This window comes from Solanum tuberosum, unplaced genomic scaffold (assembly GCF_000226075.1).
Source record: "Solanum tuberosum cultivar DM 1-3 516 R44 unplaced genomic scaffold, SolTub_3.0 scf00105, whole genome shotgun sequence".
NCBI lineage: Eukaryota > Viridiplantae > Streptophyta > Magnoliopsida > Solanales > Solanaceae > Solanum > Solanum tuberosum.
This window is the reverse complement of record NW_006239031.1, coordinates 1456421-1476406: the sequence shown is the minus strand read 5'-3', so window position 1 is coordinate 1476406 and position 19986 is coordinate 1456421. Positions and strand designations below refer to the sequence as shown.

General features: G+C 37.5%; 1 long non-coding RNA gene across 1 annotated transcript in view; it reads left to right on the top strand.

The window, feature by feature from the left end:
- The window catches only part of LOC102588473 (uncharacterized), a 22658-nt gene extending 4041 nt beyond the window's left edge, over positions 1 to 18617 (top strand). The window contains exon 2 of the long non-coding RNA XR_367421.2: positions 18114 to 18617. This is a non-coding gene — a long non-coding RNA (uncharacterized lncRNA). The remainder of the gene's footprint in view (positions 1 to 18113) is intronic.
- Positions 18618 to 19986: the final 1369 nt, after the last annotated feature.

The following is a 19986-nucleotide window of genomic DNA, read 5'->3' as shown; positions in this document are numbered from 1 at the left end:
TTATTAGTAGCTCCCACAGTTCAGTCAGACTCTATTGCATTGACCACATTTACAGTTCATTCAGTATTCAGTCAGCATGTTATAAATTGGTCATTGCATTCAGTTAGCTCAGTATTCAGTATCTATATCATGTTCAGATTATTTCATTGCTTTATTGCTTTGTTCAGTTATATGTTATTTCAGCTTTACTGTATCCTGCATGCTCAGTACCTTTACTGAGGCATACGTGCGCTACATCTTCTCGTGATGTAGGTTCAGGTTCTCAGCATCCAGATCACGCTTAGATCGATTCCCGATCTTCAGTTCAGCAGCATCAGTGGTGAGTCCTCATTCTTCGAGGACTAGTGACATGTTTATCTTTATCGCTTTTAGTCTTTAGTTTCAGTTTTGCTAGATCTAGTTGGGGTATGTCCCAACATTTCTAGTCAGTTTAGAGGCTTATTTCAGACATAGTTAGATTCAGCTTAGTGTTGAGTTAATATCTTCTTTGTATTAAACTCATCAGTTTTCATATATCTCAGATATAGTATATGGGTATTCCCCATCTTTCAGATTTATTTGTGATTTAGCTTCTGCGCAGTTTCTATTATTCAGATTATATTTAGTATGCTCATGATCATGCCAACAGGGTTAGCTTGGGATCACTTGTGGTCCTAGGTCCCGTGTCCGCGTCTTGGGGGTAGCTTGGGGCGTGACAATTGTAGTCCTTGTTGACATAATGGTAAGGTTACTAAAATAGAGTAGCAGGTACCGGTGCTTTGATTTGTCCTCATATTCTTTTAAATTTGAAATACTTTTTATGATTCCTTTCTAGCACTAATTTCAAGTCTCTATGTTAGCACAATTTTTTTTTGCTGTGGGGATTATCTGATTACTATTTTCTTTTATCAAGTTGAACAAGCATGGTTACCATGACTCATCGTGATAGTTGCAATCATACTAAAACTTCTCATGTCAATTACTTGTACATACTTTGGATAATATTGCACTATGAATGTACATATTAAAATAATACAGCTAAAATACTGGAATAAAATGGATAGAAAATATATTAAGCTAAAGAGAACATCTTTTGTCACTTCAAGAAGTAATTAATTTGTAGATGCCCCCAAGGCCTAGCTCAAGTGGCAAAAGGTGGAGGATTTGTGGATTAGGTCATAGGTTCAAGCCCCACACCATGCAAAGCGAAGCCCGGTATTTAAGTGGAGAAGGGTAGAGGGGCGGGCCCATTATCCACCGAGTTTAGAAGGCTGTGATTGGTCCAAAGGGCGGGTCACAGACGGATTTCTCGGTTATAAAAAAAATAAATTAATTTGTAGATATAAGTAGTGATGAAAAGACAATGGTAGATTTCTTATGATGATAAGGTTATAACCGTAACATGTATTTTTTGATGATAAGTTGGTTTTAGCTTGACTTTATTGCATTGAGTTGTAGCACTTAAATGATGACTAAATGCGATGAAATGGGACAAAGTGAATTTGATATCACATGGAGGAATGTTGTCTCAATTGAGAGAAATATTGAAAAAGAATATTATTGAATTGTTTTTGTGTCTACATTATTTCATTGAGACCCTATTTATAGACACTAGAGTACAATTTTTTACCAAGTAGGATACTATTTACTATTCCTATTTCTATTTGTATTCCTATTCTAAATTGGATTGTATAAACCTATTCCTATTCTAATAGGATTGTATAAACTTATTCCTATTATAATAGGATTGTATCAGCCTATTTATATTCTAACACTCCCCCTTAAGCTAGTGCGTACAATTCATATACCTAGCTTGTTACAAATGTAATTAATACGGGGATCGATGAGGGGCTTAGTGAGACTATTGCAAGTTGATTAGTCAACTTCACAAAATTGACATTCAATCTCAATATGCTTGTCTTCTCATTAAATGTTGGATTTAATGCATATTGGCAGTCAATCTCAATGTGCTTAATCTTCTAATGAAATACTGAATTTGATGCATAATGTCGATAAAACACAGCGTGATAAAATTACAGTGTTGTACTTCCCAAACCAAACTTGCAAAGACTGTTTCAGACCATAGAGTGACTTACATAATCGACATACAAGGCTACTAAACTCCCCTTGAGCTACAAAGTGCTCAAAGTCTAGTATAAAGTATATGGATCATGCTGGAATCAATAGATGAGTCGATATTAAACAAGAAAGTCACTGAAAAATTGGTCGGAACATGCTCATATGCCGGAGTATTAGATTTGATGGCTAAAAGTGGTCACAATCTAACAAATAATATTATATGGGAAGGGTCGGAATGGTAGCACGACCCAACTAGAAAATACAAGGTCGGATTGACAGCATGACCCTATTGAAGAAGAGAAATAGTATAAGTAGGGTCGAAATGATGGCACAACCCTACGCAAATCAGATTTGAGAAGTCACCGAAAGACGAATGGAACTACGCAGATCAAATATGAGGAGTCACCGAAAAGACACGGTGCTATGCAACTTAGATATGACAAAGTAGAACGGAAAAATCCACGATTCTACGTAAATTGAATATGAAAAATAGTCTGGAGAGATGCACAGTGCTACACAAATCAAATATGCAAAAAAAGGCAGTCACCGGAAGAATGGCACGGTGCTACACAAATTAAATATGAAAAAGTAGTCACCGGAAAGATGACACGGCGCCACACAAAATAGATATAGAAAGTAGTCACCGGAATGATGGCACGGTGCTAAAACAATTGAATATGAAAAAGTAGTCATCGAAAAGATAGCACGGTGCTACGCAAATACCAACGGATATGGGGTTGACACAAAACACTCATCGGAAATTGACGCACAATGACTTGTCAGACTGAGTTTTCTTTCTCTGAATATGGGGTTCATGCATATATCATTGTTGTCACTTTTGTTAATGTAATTGAATGGAAGATCTTATCTTATTCCAGTAGGTGAACAGTGAATAAATACAATACATAAGGTGCTAACTAAGGAAAGAAATAAAGAGTGATTCCTACAGATCTGCAGTGATCCCTATAAATCTGCTGCCTATATATAGCTATGTATATTACTAAGATTAAGTCTATATACATTCTATAACACTCCCCCTCAAGCTGGAGCATATATGTTGATCATGCCCAGCTTGTTACAAAGATAATCAACTCGAGTTCCATTCAACGCCTTTGTGAGCAAATCAGCTACTTGCTCTCCTGTCTTCACGTAGCCCGTGGAAATCAAGTTTTCCTGAATCTTCTCACGAATAAAATGACAGTCAACCTCAATGTGTTTAGTTCTTTCATGATACACCGGATTTGAGGCAATATGCAAGGCAGCTTGATTATCACACCAAAGTTTTGCTGGTGTATGATATTCCAACCCAATTTCAGTTAGAAGATGATATATCCACATAATCTCACATGTAGACTGTGACATAGCTCTATACTCAGATTCTGCACTGGATCGAGATACAACACTTTGCTTCTTACTCCTCCATGACACTAGGTTTCCTCCAACAAAGACACAATAGCCTGTAGTCGATCTCCTATCAATTTTGGATCCAGCATAGTCAGCATCTGCAAAACACTCAACACGAGTATGACCGTGATTGCTATATAATATCCCAAGACCCGGGGCTCCTTTCAAGTAACATAAAATCTGTTCCAAAGCTGCCCAGTGTTTGACTGTAGGTGAGGACATGAACTGGCTAACAACACTTACTGCAAAAGCAATGTCTGGACGAGTCACAACAAGGTAGTTTAACTTTCCAACTAACCTCCTGTATCTCTCAGGATCATCAAAGGGGTCGCCGTCATCTTTCATAAGCTGCACATTGGGAACCATTGGAGTACTGCAAGGTTTAGCTGCCAACTTTCCAGTGTCTGCAAGAAGATCAAGAATATACTTTCTCTGAGACAAAAGAATTCCCTTCTTGTTTCTATTTACCTCTATACCCAAAAAGTACTTCAACTGACCCAAGTCTTTCGTATGAAACCTAGTATGCAGGAAGGATTTGAGGGAAGAGATCCCTGCATAATCACTTCCTGTGATGACAATGTCATCAACATACACAACCAGCAGGATAGTGCCAACTGTTGATTGTCGGTAGAAGACTGAGTGATCACATTTGCTCATTTTCATCCCAAACTCCAGGACTACCTCACTAAACTTCCCAAACCAAGCTCGGGGACTCTGTTTCAAGCCATACAAGGACTTCTTCAAATAACAGACTCGCCCATACTCCCCCTGAGCAACAAAACCAGGTGGTTGCTCCATATATACTTCCTCTTGAAGATCACCATGAAGGAATGCATTTTTGATATCCAACTGATGTAAAGGCCAATTCGCAGAAGCAGCTAGAGAAATGAACAAGCGGACAGAAGTAAGTTTCGCAACCGGAGAGAAAGTGTCTGAATAATCCACTCCATAAGTTTGAGCATACCCTTTAGCCACAAGCCTAGCCTTAAGTCTTGCCACAGAACCATCTGGATTAACTTTAACTGTGAACACCCACTTACATCCCACTGGTTTCTTCGTGCTAGGTAAATCCACCAAATCCCACGTGTGATTTTCCTCTAAGGCATGTATTTCCTCAAGCATCGCATCATACCATCCAGGATGGTTCAAAGCTTCCTTCACTGTTTTGGGTATAGAGATGGAGTCTAAAGAAGCAACCAAGGACCTCGACATAGAGGATAAACGGTCATAGGAAACAAAATTAACAATGGGATATGTGGATTGACAAGTCCTTTTACCTTTGCGAAGAGCAATAGGGAGATCCAAATTCTCTGAAGTATCGGGTGAAGAAAGATTTGATAACAGAGGAACCGGTGCAGAACATGTATCATCGATCTCTCGTCTCCTCGAATAAACTTGAACAATTGGTGGTCTTGCTGGAGCAGAAGTTATAGGTCCAATAGTCAATTGGTGCTCAATAGGGGAGCTAGGAGATTGAAGAACATTATTTGATTGTTCTTTCACAACACGAGTAACCTGATAGACTAACCACTCATCTTCCTCCTCTTGAGTTGTAGAAATAGGAGGTGCATAGAAGAATGGTGTAGTCTCTGAAAATACCACATCATTTGACACCAAGTATTTACCAAGCTCTGCAGAATAACATCGATACCCCTTCTGAAGGCGTGAATAACCCAAGAAAACACACTTCAATGCCTTAGGGTCCAACTTGGTAACAGATGGCCGAACATCTCGAACATAACACGTGCTTCCAAATACCTTAGGCTCCACCGGAAATAGTGACTTGTTTGGAAAAAGAACATTGTAAGGCACATTACCAACAAGAACAGTCGATGGCATGCGATTAATCAAAAAACAAGCTGTAGAGACTGCATCAGCCCAAAATTGTTTAGGAACCTTCATTTGGAACAAAAGTGCTCGAGCTGTCTCAAGTAGGTGCCTATTCTTTCTCTCAGCAACTCCATTTTGAGAGGGTGTATCAACACATGAAGTTTGATGGAGAATACCATGTTGTCTCATGTAGGACTGAAACAATTCTGACATATATTCTTTAGCATTATCACTCCTTAGAATACGCATTGAAGTATTGAACTGAGTTTTGACTTCAGCACAAAAAGCACAAAAGTGAGTAAACACTTCAGAACGACTCTTCATAAAATAAATCCAAGTCATTCGAGAGAAATCATCCACAAATGTGACAAAATACTTATGTCCGGTTTTGGAAACAACAGGACATGGTCCCCAAACATCTGAATGAACTAACTCAAAAATTGACTCCACCCGCTTATTAACCCTTGGTTTTGTTGAGCTACGATGGTGTTTGGCAAATTGACACGACTCACAATCTAGTGAAGGAATATTCTGAAACTGAGGACAAAGCTTCTTCAACATAGGCAAAGAAGGATGTCCTAATCAACAATGTGCCTCGAATGGAGACACGACACTAGAACAGGCAGCAAATCGAGGCTCCCAATATTCATCAAGAATGTAGAGACTATCGGATACATGTCCTTTACCAATAACTTTATTTGTCTTCAGATCACGAAACAAACAATGATCGGGAAAGAAAGAGATATAACAGTTTAGGTCTCTGGTAAGCTTACTAACAGACATCAAATTAAAGGCTAACTTTGGTAGACCTAATACAGATGACAAGGTAATGGAAGAAGTTGGTTTTACAGTCCCAGATCCTATAATATTACAGATTGAACCATCAGCAACCGTCACAGGAGAGAGTGCTCCGTGTGATCGAAAGCTAGAATATATATTAGGATTACCTGTCATGTGATCTGTGGCACCTGAATCGATCACCCATTTATTCGAAGAGGATATAAGACATGCTTTTCCTGACTCAACAAGGGTAGTAGCTGAAATAGATTCTTTTTGTAATTTTTGATATTGTGAGAATTTTGCAAACTCTTCCGCCGAAACCAAAGTTCTTTTATCCGAAAACATAGGAGCCACAATTTCAGTCATTCTCTCCAAATATTTTAGCAGCACAAGAACTTATCAACAGAAAATATAACCAGAAGCATGTATGTGACCCCACAAACACTGTTGAACAAATTCTAAAAAATGATTTTATCAACTAAGAAACCAATTATTCACCCAAAATGAAGAATCTGAGTACTTTACCAGTAGACAAGAGCAAGTAATGAACAATCAAATACCCAAGCAAGTAGTTCAGAGAAAGAAATTCTGAACCGCAGCTTATGACCAAACAACACCAATTATCTGATCTGAAGTAGAAGCTAGCAGCCACAGAACCACAAAGTACAGACCAGATTCAGTGTAGCAGAATAGAAACGAACCAGGGAGTGACGAACAAACTTTCCAGATCGTATTTTAACACCAAAACAGACCTGAGAAGTGACCGAACAGACTTTCCAGATCTATTTTAACACCAGAACAGACCTGAGATTCACCAGAAATACGTGTCGATGCCGTAAATTAAAACCCAATCGATTCAGCCAGACACGCACCTTCACGTGCCGGCCCGTGATGAACAAAAGACTGTATGACCTGTGCGTGACAGCCACTCGCTTCACAACCAGATGCCAGTGAAGACTGGTTTGGCTGGAAAATATACTCCGCCTCCTTCTGTGGTGGTGATGACTGACCACTTTAAATCAGTGGAATAGAAATCCAAACTTCTTCCGTAACACAGCCAAAACGACACGAGCCTATTGGCTCTGATACCATGTAATTGAATGGAAGATCTTATCTTATTCCAGTAGGTGAACAGTGAATAAATACAATACATAAGGTGCTAACTAAGGAAAGAAATAAAGAGTGATTCCTACAGATCTGCAGTGATCCCTATAAATCTGCTGCCTATATATAGCTATGTATATTACTAAGATTAAGTCTATATACATTCTATAACAGTTAACATAATTATTGGCCAGACGGGCAGCATATATGGGTAATTGCCACCCGCCGGCAGCAAAAACTCTTTGATTTTCTACCAAGATCGTAGAGGTTTTGATACCATGTGAGAATTATTGAAAAAAATATTATTGAATTGTTGTTGTGTCTACATTATACATTGAGACCCTATTTATTGACACTATAATACAATCATTTACCTAGTAAGATACTATTTACTATTTCTATTCCTATTCTAAATAGGATTGTATAAACCTTTTCCTATTCTAATAAGATTGTATAAACCTATTTCTATTCTAATTAAATTGTATAAACTTATTCATGTTCTAAACGATCTGCAGTCTTTGATTCTTGTGATCCTAATAATTTGTCGTGTGAGGCTTTTAGAAAAATTCTGGCTATTATGTTGCTTTAAATAAATAAAAGTGCACTTGCTTTAACAATTTAAGTTTTTAGATGAGTTCTTTAATATGATATTAGAGCGGACAAAGATTCAATATCTGAGTCTTACTGTCACCCATAATTAAAAATATTCCATGTGCCTGGAACAACAATATTAGTGAAAGTACATGTCCATTAACTACTTTCTATATCGTCTACTCTGGATGTAGTTGTAACATCACAAGCATACACCTGAAGCAAAAATACAGAACTAGGCCTGCCGATAAAGAAGGGAAGTTAAACCGAAAGGCAACAAGAAGGTGTATTTTTTGACTTTGGAATCCTCAGTTGCAAGTTTTGTGTTAAGCTATCATGTTATGTTCCTTCCATCAAGATTCATTCTTGTACTTGAGTATATAGTAGAAAATCTTCACTCCACCATTTTTCTTTTTTCTTTTTTGGCATAAAATTGTATCTCCCATAAATTCTACTTCCCTTTTGACGAAATAATTAACTTTGTAGGTTAAGCATCCTATGTTTCAAACAAAATTAAGAATACGAAGGTACAACCCATAAGCATCCTATATCGTCTGCTCGGGATGTAGTTGTAACGTCACAAGAATATACCCTAAAGTAAAAATACATCAATAAGCTTGCCGATAAAGAAGGAAAGTTAAACCAAAAGACAACAAGGTGTATTTTTTGACTTTGAAATCCACAGTTGCAAGTTTTGTGTTAAGCTATCATGTTATGTTCCTTCCATCAAGATTCATTCTTGTATTTGAGTATATTGTAGAAAATCTTTGCTCCACCATTTTTAAATTTCTTTTTTAGCATAAAATTGTATATTAAGCATCCTATGTTTCAAACAAAACTAAGAATACGAAAGTACAACCCATAAGTAGCCTTTTTCAGTTGTATGATGCTCCGGAGCCTAAGATATGCTTATCTGTTTCCTTTTTCAGCTATCATTACTTACATTGCTCTGCCACTGATCAACAGAATGACAGATTTTGACATTTCACATTTTTTCCCACGTCCCATTTTCAGTCTCTAAGGAGTAATACATTTCACTCTCTTCACCCCTTTCTTTTGTTTTAGTACTTCGTGGCCTTCTAAGAAAGTTTTATGGTTGTGAATAGTTAATCCATTGCTTTGGTTTCTGCAATATTTGTTGCTAGAGTAGCAATATAAGTGGTAGAATCAGGAATGTCACAAAAGGAGTGTTGTCGTTTAACTTTTACGATGTCTACTTATTACTTCAAAGTCTACTTAGTAATATAAAGTATAAATATATTTTGAAGAGTGCTATGTTGCCACTTGAGGGCATAAATGAAACTCAGTACTAAATTATTCTCGGTCTCCATTGCTCTTGGATTATTTAATAATGGCTCTCTAGCTTCTCTTTAGTGTAGCTATTATTGGAAGGTGTAGTGTCTTATCGACTTGTCCTAGCAACTTAAAAGGAGATCGAAGAGACTTTTTAGTAGACTTATTTTTAAACTTTTTGTGGTTGAGCATACCTTATGCTGAGGCTGATATGCCTATGTCTTCAATAATAAGATGTTCATCTCCATAAACAGAAGAAAATTCAATAGCAGCAGCATTTTTTAGAACAATTTATTGACATACCCTTTCTGTAGTATCCATGTGATGTGGAGCGAGTCCATTGTCACATGCATTTTCATTTCCATCCTTATTTCCAGTAGTTTCATTTTGCATAGCCACATATTCTAGAACATTGTTGTTTCTCCTGAAACAAGTACAATGCAAGACATTACAGTTGTAATGCCAAGCATATGTATGTCAAATGGCCTTTGTGATGTTACAATTTTAGTCTACCGTGTAGTCCAGACAAACTGACAAACTTGTTGGTAAGCACGCGTTATAGACTTCGGAATTGACATGTCTAAAAATTCCATCCAATAAAACGGAAGAAACTACAAATATCCAGAACAAGATAAACTAGATGGTCTCAAAACACCCAGACTGTTGCGCGTGTCTGTTGGGGAAATCTGTAAAGTTGGAAAGCCCAAATTGTTTTTAGCCAACATTGCACTATCTAGACAATAAGAGCTGGCTTCACATACCAGCTTAAATGTTAAGCATGCATCTAAAAATTCACTTATAGATGAATTTTATTTAGAAACATCCATTGAGCAAGAGACAGTATCTTCTGCCATTGCTGATTGAGGCGTCGAGCGTTCTATAGTAGTAGTTGGTGATACTAGCAGCATAGCTCCAAGACCAATCTCATTAGGAGGAATGTATTTGTTCCTTGCATAAATTAGAGTAACAGGTTCATCTCCGTCAGATATTATTTCAAAGTCTGGTGCCTGGAGATTGTTATCAAGTGTCCTCTGGATTTGAGCAGGTGACAAAATGCTATGTCTAAGCTTTAATATCTTTCTTCTTGGGACACTGTCAGGATTCAAGTGAGGATCTTTGTCTACTTCTCCAAAAAGATGGTGAACATTAGTGCAAATAAAACAAATAAGGTACTAATACAATTGATATTATCTTCTTTTTTCGTGTGTGGGAGTGGGGGGTAAGCTGTTACAAAAATTTGTATAGTTAAATATATTAGTTTTCCACTTTCTTATAACCCATACACTTAAGAAAGAATTTGATTCAGGACACGACCTAGATACTATCTAACAATTCCTTGTCGCTCCCAGATATGGACTCCAAGATAAACCTTTAGAGGTCCCTTCAGGGCATCTAAACTCCTCTCCGGTGGTAAACTGGAAGACTGTACTCCTTAACAAAGACAGAGGAGGATGGGGGGGGGGGGATTTGAAATTTGAGATTGCAAAATGAAAGTCTTCTGAAGAAGTCGTTGTGGAGGTACATTGAGGAGGGAAATGCTTTCGGGAAAGAGGTGATTAAAGATGAGTATGGTGAGCTAACCCCATGGTGTACAGAGAACACAGTTGAACCTTACGGGGTGTGGGAGTAGGGAGAACAATCACAAGTTTGTGGCCTCAAATGAAGGCAGACTTTTATATCAAAGTGGGAAATGACAATTAAACAAGATTCTGGAAGGATTTCTGGATAGAACAATTCCCTCTTAGGAATCTCTTCCAAATTTGTGTGAATCCTGATGCTAATGTAGTTGCCTGTTGGGTCAGAACAGGGATGGGATTTATCCTTCAGAAGACTTGTAACTGATTGGGAGGTGGAAAGGGTTGTAGAGTTACTAGGGAAGATAGGTGGAATGAGTATGGAAGCATTAAAAAATGTGGTCTTTATTCAGTTAGTAGTGTCTACAGAAGAGGTCTCCAGCTGATGGCTGGGGATCCAAAACATCTCTGGAACTATTTCTGGAGTGGGGACATTCCTACAAAAGTGAAATGTGTCACTTGGCTACTGATAAAGAGGGCATGTTTAACACAGGAAGTACTACAGAAGAAGGGCAGACAGCTGGTCCCTAGGTGCTTTTTATGCAATTTGACAAGAGAAACTGACAGCCACCTATTCTTGCATTGTAATTTACTAAGCAAATCTGGAATTTGTTTCTCAGCATCTCTAGTCTGAACTGGACAATGCCCATTGTTATCAAAGGCGAAAAGCGCAAAAAAGCTCTAAGGTCTGTTGGGGCTTTAAGTGCAAATAAAACATGGGCTTTAATGAAAAAAGGCGCAAAGGGAGAAAAAAAATACAAATATATATGTTTAGTCCAAGTCTAATAATTATAAACATGAATGACAAATATATGACCAAAGAAATTGAAAAAAAATTATGATCAAGTAAAATATCAATTGCTTAGTGTTAGTTCTTTAGAAGAGGTTCATTGGCAAGGAAAAGTTTGCCTTAGAACCTTGATGACGACACTAAAGCACACATAAAGCGAGGGGAAGCGCACAATACGCTTCCAGGTGTAAGCGCGCCTTTGACTACAGTGACAATGCCAGAACATACTTTAGAGTTGTTAGAGAGCTGGGTTAGGAGAGGAGGCAGCAAGCGTCAAAAGAGATGATGGAGGTTAAGTCCATCATGTATATATAAGTGAAATTTTTTTACCATTTGTTTCTTCCATTTGCATGCATTTGTCTGGGGATGATCCTGCTGAACCTAAGCTTGATATGTTAATCATTTCCTCCTCAAGACAAGCTGAAGAGCCATCCTGTCCAGAAACCTCTTCGCCAACTTCCAGCTTCATCTCAGAAGGTAACTCTGTGCTTGCATGTTTGGGAAGATAGTCATCTAGTGTCTCTTTAGTTTGCCATCTTAATCCACATGCATTGCAGAGCACTGGTTTTGCAGTTGGTCCAGGTCTCCATAGGGGGGTTTCTGTTTGAGTTCACAATTAATTAGCATTTAAATGGGACAAAATATGAATAAAATCTTACAGGTAACTTATCTCAGAAACTAAAGCACAATGATCATTGACAATTAAGATTTTCTGTAAAAGGTTTAGAATGTACTGCACGAGAACAAAAGCGTCACGAAACTAGAGTACGTATAGCGGGGAATATCTTTAGCAAAACAGGAGGAAATATCTTTCTGTGAAACATATATAGACTTTTAGGATGTGTCAACTGCTTTTATACACACATTTTCATCACCATTTTATGGCACCATACAGCATAGTTGAACGATATTGATGGTGGAAAGATTGAAAAGGATTTGCTTGTTGTGTTAATGAACCATGCAAAATAGTTAACCTCTTGGCAGACTGCATTTCTTTGCATGATATTTTAAGGAGGAGCGCTATCAACTAATCTGACAGTGGTTAACTGTATAATATTCAACAGGGACTATCTTTTTCTCTAGAGCTCAACACCAGCAAGAATCCAGCGACCCCATCCTGATGACTGATGACCGACAGACCAAAGGAGTATATCAGAGCTCGCTGGATTTCGGAAAATCCGTCCATAGTATTTTTTATCCCCATCAACGCCTAGGTTTGATCCACCACACCTTTTATATATTTTCCTGTCTTATCTAGACCTGATTTTTCCTTGAGATATTGTTCAGATCCTTATTGTTGCTTGATTGTTAACTTATTTCCTTAAATCTGATATGATTGTTTATGAATATTACTACATTTTCTTGGTTCCTACTTTGAATTGGTATCTTTGCTGTTGCTTTTTTTATTTTCTTCATTGTATTGTGTGAGTTGCCCCACTTGATTATTCTATAACTTGCATTAGTGGCTTCAATAGGTGGTAGTTAAAAGTCATGTCAATGATTTGGGGTGAGGACAGGGGTGGTAAGGGTACCAAGGGAACTCCTAGGTTGTGAGTTCTGTCTTGGAACATAGGGATATTGGCGAGGAAGTCAATAGAGTTGGTGATTATAAGAAAGAGAAGGAGGATCAATATACCTTGTGTTTAGGAAACCTAATGGGTAGGAACTAAGACTAGGGATATAGGCGGGCTCAAGTTAAGGTACTCAGGAAGTTTGAGGATTAGAAATGGAATAGGTATTATAGTCTATGTTGCTCAGATTTTTCAAAAATGTCAAGAGGTACCATGTCGGATACTCCAAAAGTAGTGCATTTTGGAGAATTCGACACGGGTGCGGCAACAATTTCAGAGATTCCAAGCAACATAGATTTTAGAGGAAGAGCCTAATGTATTGTATAAATGAAGTCACCAACATGAACTTGCTAGCTGCTATACATGATGGAGAATTTGGCAGTCTGCCAACAATTTACTTGGGGCTACCTCTGGGGCTAAATCTAAATCTATACAAATATGGGATAGAGTGATAAAGAAGTGTGAAAAAAAGCTTGCCAGGTGGAAAACTCAATACCTCTCCTTAGAGGAAGACCGACTCTCATTAATTCAGTCCTTGATGCTTTACCAACTTATATGATGCCTTTATTTCCCATCCCACCAGGGGTTATCAAAAGGTTGGACAACATTAGGAGAGAGTTTTTGTGGCAGGGAAACAAAGAAAAGAAAGGGTACCACCTGGTAAAATAGAAATCTGTGATGTCTGCTAAGAAGAATGGGGGCTTGGGATAAAAAATCTGGAATTTTAAAGCAAAGCTCTAAGACAGTTGTTGTGGAGCAGGGTCATTGGTGCCAAATTTGAAGCGGAATACAGCAGGGTCTAAAATGTGCATCTATGCCAGCGATTGGGGACCAAATCTACAATTTATCCAAGATGACCTTAGTTCCTATTAGACTAAGGGGAGCTGTTTTGAAAATCAATTAGCATTTGGCTCGAGAGGTGAGAAAATTCAAGTACGCTATGCTTTATGTTTAACAGATTGGCAATTTAGGGAAATTTGGTTATTTACTGTTTCAGGCATGTGAGTCTTCACTGTTTATTTACTTATCATCAGGCACATTAATTCTAAGCTTCACTGAATCAATTATCCTGTAAAGCACGAGATTATTGATAAACATAAAAGGTGGAATATAGGTGTTTAATAGTACTTACGCTCGATGCCACAATGGCAACATGGCCCTTGTTTACCCATAAAATCTGGTTCTGAATGATTCCAGTTCAAATCAGGTTGAATGTACTGCTGCTAACGTTAGAGTTGGATTTGCTTTCAAAATCTCAAAATGTCTGTCTGAGGCGACGGATAAAATATATAGACAGATAGACTACAGCTGGTCATTTATTTATGGAAATAGATTAATCATGATAGAGGGTCATTAACTTTGATTGATTCTGTTTTCCCTTTTTTTTTTTTTTTTTTGATAACCGAGAAATCCGTCTGTGATCCGCCCTTTGGACCAATCATAGCCTTCTAAACTCGGTGGATAATGGGCCCGCCCCTCTACCCTTCTCCACTTAAATACCGGGCTTCGCTTTGCATGGTATGGGGCTTCAACCTGCGACCTAAGCCACAAATCCTCCACCTTTTGCCACTCGAGCTAGGCCTTGGGGGATCTGTTTTCCCTTTTGTGACAGCTCATCAACTTTGATTACTGTAAATTCTCAATTATTGGCAATAGAACTCCAATGAGAGAAGTCTTAGATTCTCTATTAAAAAATGGGGGTGGGGATTTGGGGGAGAATGCTGGATTTGGTGAACCTTCATAATTTTAGGCCTTTAGTTAAGTGGTCAAGGCTTGTTAAGCAACAAATCTTAAGATAAGGGAGCATTAAATATTTTCAATATGATAATTGAAATATCTAAGAGTGAGGAAATAAGATAGTTGCCAAATAACCAAGTGAAAAGAAAATTAGTCGCCAAAAACTTCCCAATTGACTGTTTGAACACACCTTAGTGAGCTTCCAAATCATGAATGTTCTCATGCTTTTTCTTGGCACTTTTATCTTCAATTTTAGAGGTCCTTGTCTCAACTGTTAGTCCTGAAGACTCGACTCGCAATATTTTGGTAAGATGATATTGACTCATCTGAACAATATTTCCTTGTTCTTGAAATGCAGATAATCTATTACGGTCTTGGCAACCGTTTTATTGTTAAATGGACTCAGTTATGGATGATTCCTTTTCCAGGCCAGTCTCTGCTTCTGAGATGCAGCAGCGGCACTTATTTTTTCTATCTTACTATGCTTGTGTATTCATCTGCCGCCATTGACAGAATTTCGTGTATCTAAGCAGATGGATTTTTCTTTATTTTATTCTTACTGACTTCCAATTCACAACCACTATCATGCCTCACTTCAAGCTAGTTGGGGCAACTCTATGAATCTTTATTATCTTGCTTCATTTAAGCTCATCATGCTTCATTTATCTTTATGATAATTGCTCTCGGATTATTTAATAATGGCTCTCTAGCATCTCTTTTAGTGTAGCTATTTTTAAATTAGGTTTTAGGCCTAACTCACACCCAAAAGCTAGCTCAAAGGGAGGAGGATTGCCAAGCCTTATAAGGAGTTCATCCACTCTCATAAACCACCGATGTGGGACTTTGCATTCATTAACACCCCACTCACGCCGAGTGCTTAGCATCTGGTGCGTGGGCAATTTTGATTTTGGGGGCCCCAACATTGGGTGAGATGAGCCCTGCTCTGATACCATGTTAAATTAGGTCTTAGACCTAACTCACACCCAAACGCTAGCTCAAAGAGAAGAGGATTGATCAAATCTTATAAGGAGTCCACCCATCTCATAAACCACCGATGTGGGACTTTTGTCATTCTGTAACAGCTATTATTGGAAGGTGTAGTGTCTTATCGACTTGTCCTAATAACTTAGAAGGAGATCGAAGAGACTTTTTGGTAGACTTATTTTTAAACTTTTTTTGGTTGAGCATACCTTATCCTGAGGCTGATATACCTATTTCTTCAATAATAAGATGTTCATCTCCATATACAGATGAAAATTCAATAGCAACAACATTTTTTAGAACAATTTATCCGACATACCCTTGATGTAGTATTCATATGATCTGGTGCGAGTCTATTATCACATGCATTTGCTTTTCCATCCTCATTTCCAGTAGTTTCATTTTGCATAGCCACATGATCTAGTACATTGTTCTTTCTCCTGAAACAAGTACAATGCAAGACATTACAACATGTCAAGCATATGTAAGTCAAATTGCCGTTGTGATGTTACAATTTTAGTCTACTGTGGAGTCCACGCAAACTGACAAACTTGTAGGTAAGCACGCATGATAGACTTCGGAATTGACATATTAAATGCATCCAAAAAGCAGAATTGACGTGTCTAAAAATTCAATCCATTAAAATGGAAGAAACTATAAATATCCAGAACAAGATAAACTAGATGGTCTCAAAACACCCAGACTGTCGGGGAAATCTGTAAAGTTGGAACAGCGCAAATTGTATTTAGCCAACATTGCACTAGCTAGACAATAAGAGCTGGCTTCACATACCAACTTGAATGTTATGCATGCATCTAAAAATTCACTTATAGATGAATTTTATTTAGAAACATCCATTGAGCAAGAAACAGTATCTTCTTCCATTGCTAATTGAGGTGTCGAGCGTTCTATAGTAGTAGTTGGTGATACTAGCAGCATAGGTTCGTGACCAATCTCATTAGGAGGAACTGCCATTGCTGATAGAGGCGTCAAGCGTTCTGTAGTAGTAGTTGGTGATACTAGCAGCATAGCTCCAAGACCAACCTCATTAGGAGGAATGTATTTGTTCCTTGCATAAATTAGAGTAACAGGTTCATCTCCGTCAGATATTATTTCAAAGTCTGGTGCCTGGAGATTGTTATCAAGTGTCCTCTGGATTTGAGCAGGTGACAAAATGCATTGTCTAAGCTTTGATCTCTTTCTTCTTGGGACACTGACAGGATTCAAGTGAGGATCTTTGTCTGCTTCTCCAAAAAGAAGGTGAACGTTAGTGCACATAAAACAATAAGGTACTAATACAATAGATCTTTTTTTTGTGTGTGTGGGAGTGGGGGGTGAACTGTTCTAAAAAATTGTATGGTTAAATATATTCATTTTCCACTTTCTTATAACCCTTACGCTTAATAGAGAATTTGATTCAGGACACGGCCTAAATAATATCTTACAAATCCTTGTCGCTCCCAGACATGGACTCCAAGATAAACCTTTGGAGGTCCCTTCAGGGCATCTGAACTCCTCTCCGGTGGTAAACTGGAAGACTGTACTTCTTAACAAAGACTGGGGGGGGGGGGGGGGATTAGAAATTTGAGATTGCAAAATGTAAGTCTTCTGAAGAAGTCGATGTGGAGGTACATTGAGGAGAGAAATGCTTTCTTGAAAGAGGTGATTAAAGCTGAGTGTTTGGTGAGCTAACCCAATGGTGTACAGATAACACAGTTGAACCTTACGGGGTGTGGGACTATGGAGAACAATCAGAAGTTTGTGGCCTCAAATGAAGGCAGACTTATATATCAAAGTGGAAATGACAGTAAAACAAGATTCTGGAAGGATTTCTGGATAGAACAATTCCCTCTTAGGAATCTTTTCCAAATTTGTGTGAGTCTTGATGCTAATGTAGGGGACTGTTGGGCCAGAACAGGGATGGGATTTATCCTTTAGAAGACTTGTAAATGATTGGGATGTGGAAATGGTTGTAGAGTTACTAGGGAAGATAGGTGGAATGAGTATGGATACAATTTCCACAGACAAGATGTTGTGGAATCATTAAAAAAAGTGGTCTTTATTCAGTTAGCAGTGTCTACATGGATGTATAAGTTGTAACAGTCAATGATGTCTCAGTGTGTTGCTCTAATCTTATGTTGGTTGTTTTTCAATGTTCCCATCTCTTGTGAAAATCAATCTTGATTCAATCAGCTTAATCTAGTGGAAACATTATTTATTGCACTTGTGAGTTGTGATGTTTTCGGTTCATATGTCAAACTTGTTCAAAGTAGTGCATTATTGATGTGCTGTTTTTAAGGTTTTCACACACTCACACATAATGTTTTCAAAACTACTGGAGTATGTTTGAAGCTTATTAATGACTAAATGGTGAGCTTCTTTGTTTGTCTTCGGCTGCAGGTCCAACCCAGATGTTCTGGCTTAGCCTCTGCCTCTTTGTGATGATTTAACTTGCTGGGTTCTCAGAACTCTAATGGTCAACCTGAAAAACAAAGTGATCATACCCAGTGTATGAAATATGAGCGAGTTGGGTTATGTTTCGGTTTTGTTTGACCCATTTTCAACTCATTTGCCGTCACCACTGAAGAGCCTTACATATTCTTTGTTTAATCTTTATATGAAGACGTATTTAGTTTTTATGTCACGATAATGAGCAAATTAATGATCAATGCATAATGGCATATTGATTCCTAAAGGAAACATCAAGTACATTGAGTATTGGCCACTAAAACAAGACAAGCAAGGCAGCCTCGCCGTCAGCACAAATATCGAGTAATTTATTCACCAAAATTAAGCATCTGTGATTACGTTTAGTCATCTCATTGGGACAATTTATTATGTACTTGCTTTGTTTCAAGAATGGTAATTGCTTTGACTATAAATTTCCATTTTTAGCTTTGGCAATGGTTGACCAAATAGTACCTTTCAATCTTCAATTAGTTGATTTTAACAAATAAGGAGTAATAGTTTAATGGTCTAGTGTCCAATTATAAAATTAAAAGTCTTGCTTCTGAATATCTTTATATTGTTGTTGATGTGATTCTTTTTAATTATTCATTGTTCAAAAATGTATTTGCTTCACTAATTCAGATTTGCATGGTAGTAATGTAACATTAAAAATTTGTCTAAATATGGTTGTGGAATTTAAAATTCTATAAATTTATTAATAACTTTTTTTCCAAAATTATCCTTGTCTAATAAAATATTGAACAAATGTTGAATAAAATAACTCATTTTATTAATGAGAATCTGGTCAAACCTTTTAAAAATTACCTAAAATGGACTGGAGGGCAATTTATGAATGCTAAATTAAATAATTTCCAAGTATATGAGGGGTCAATTTTTTTTTTTAGAATAGAATAAAAGGAATGGAAAAAGGTCAAAACTATGCTTAAATTATTCGAAATAGCTTAAATATATCCTTAAATTATATTTCGGCTAAAAAATACCTTTCCCGTCAAACTATTGGGCAATGTTACCCTTCTAGTTAACGGAAGTATCCATGTGTGTGTTAAATGCCACATGGACGCCACATGGATGTCACACGTGCATGTTAAACAGATCCCAGTTCCACATAGACGACTACGGAAAAGGGTCAAAACTACGTTTAAACTATTCGAAATAGCTTAAATATAGCCTTAAACTGTATTTCGGCTCAAAAATGTCCTTTCCGTCTAACTATTGGACCACGCTTGCCCTTCTGTTTAACAAAAACATCCACGTGTGGTGCTAAAATGCCACATGGACTCCACATGTGCACGCCAAACACACCCCACCTCCACATAGACGACTTAAAGCCCTAATATCACTCTTTCCCCCCTCATTTATCATTTAATCTCAAACATGTTAACCTTCAATTCCTTGTTTAATAAGCTAGTACTCCAAGAAATTTGGCAAACAAACGTTGAAATTGTAGGAGATGATCTTCAACAATGCCTCTGATTGAAGAAAATGCAGACATAAACTAAGAAATGAAAAATGGAGAACAAGAGATCTCTTTTTTGAAATGATTCGGGTTTGGTTGGTTTGAAGAAATCAATTTAAATTAGATTTAATTAAAAGAGTGAGTATCACGCGTGTGTTCACAGTAGAGAAAATCGTCAAAATGTTCATTTACATATATATTCAATACTTTTGTGGGACAATAGGACGTCCCCAAAGTTAAGGTGTCTTTATGAAAATCCGGAACACTTTAGTGGTGACTTTGACTTTATGTAATAATTGAGAAAAAAACTTATTTTTTAATTAATCGTATATGAGAAGGATATTAGCT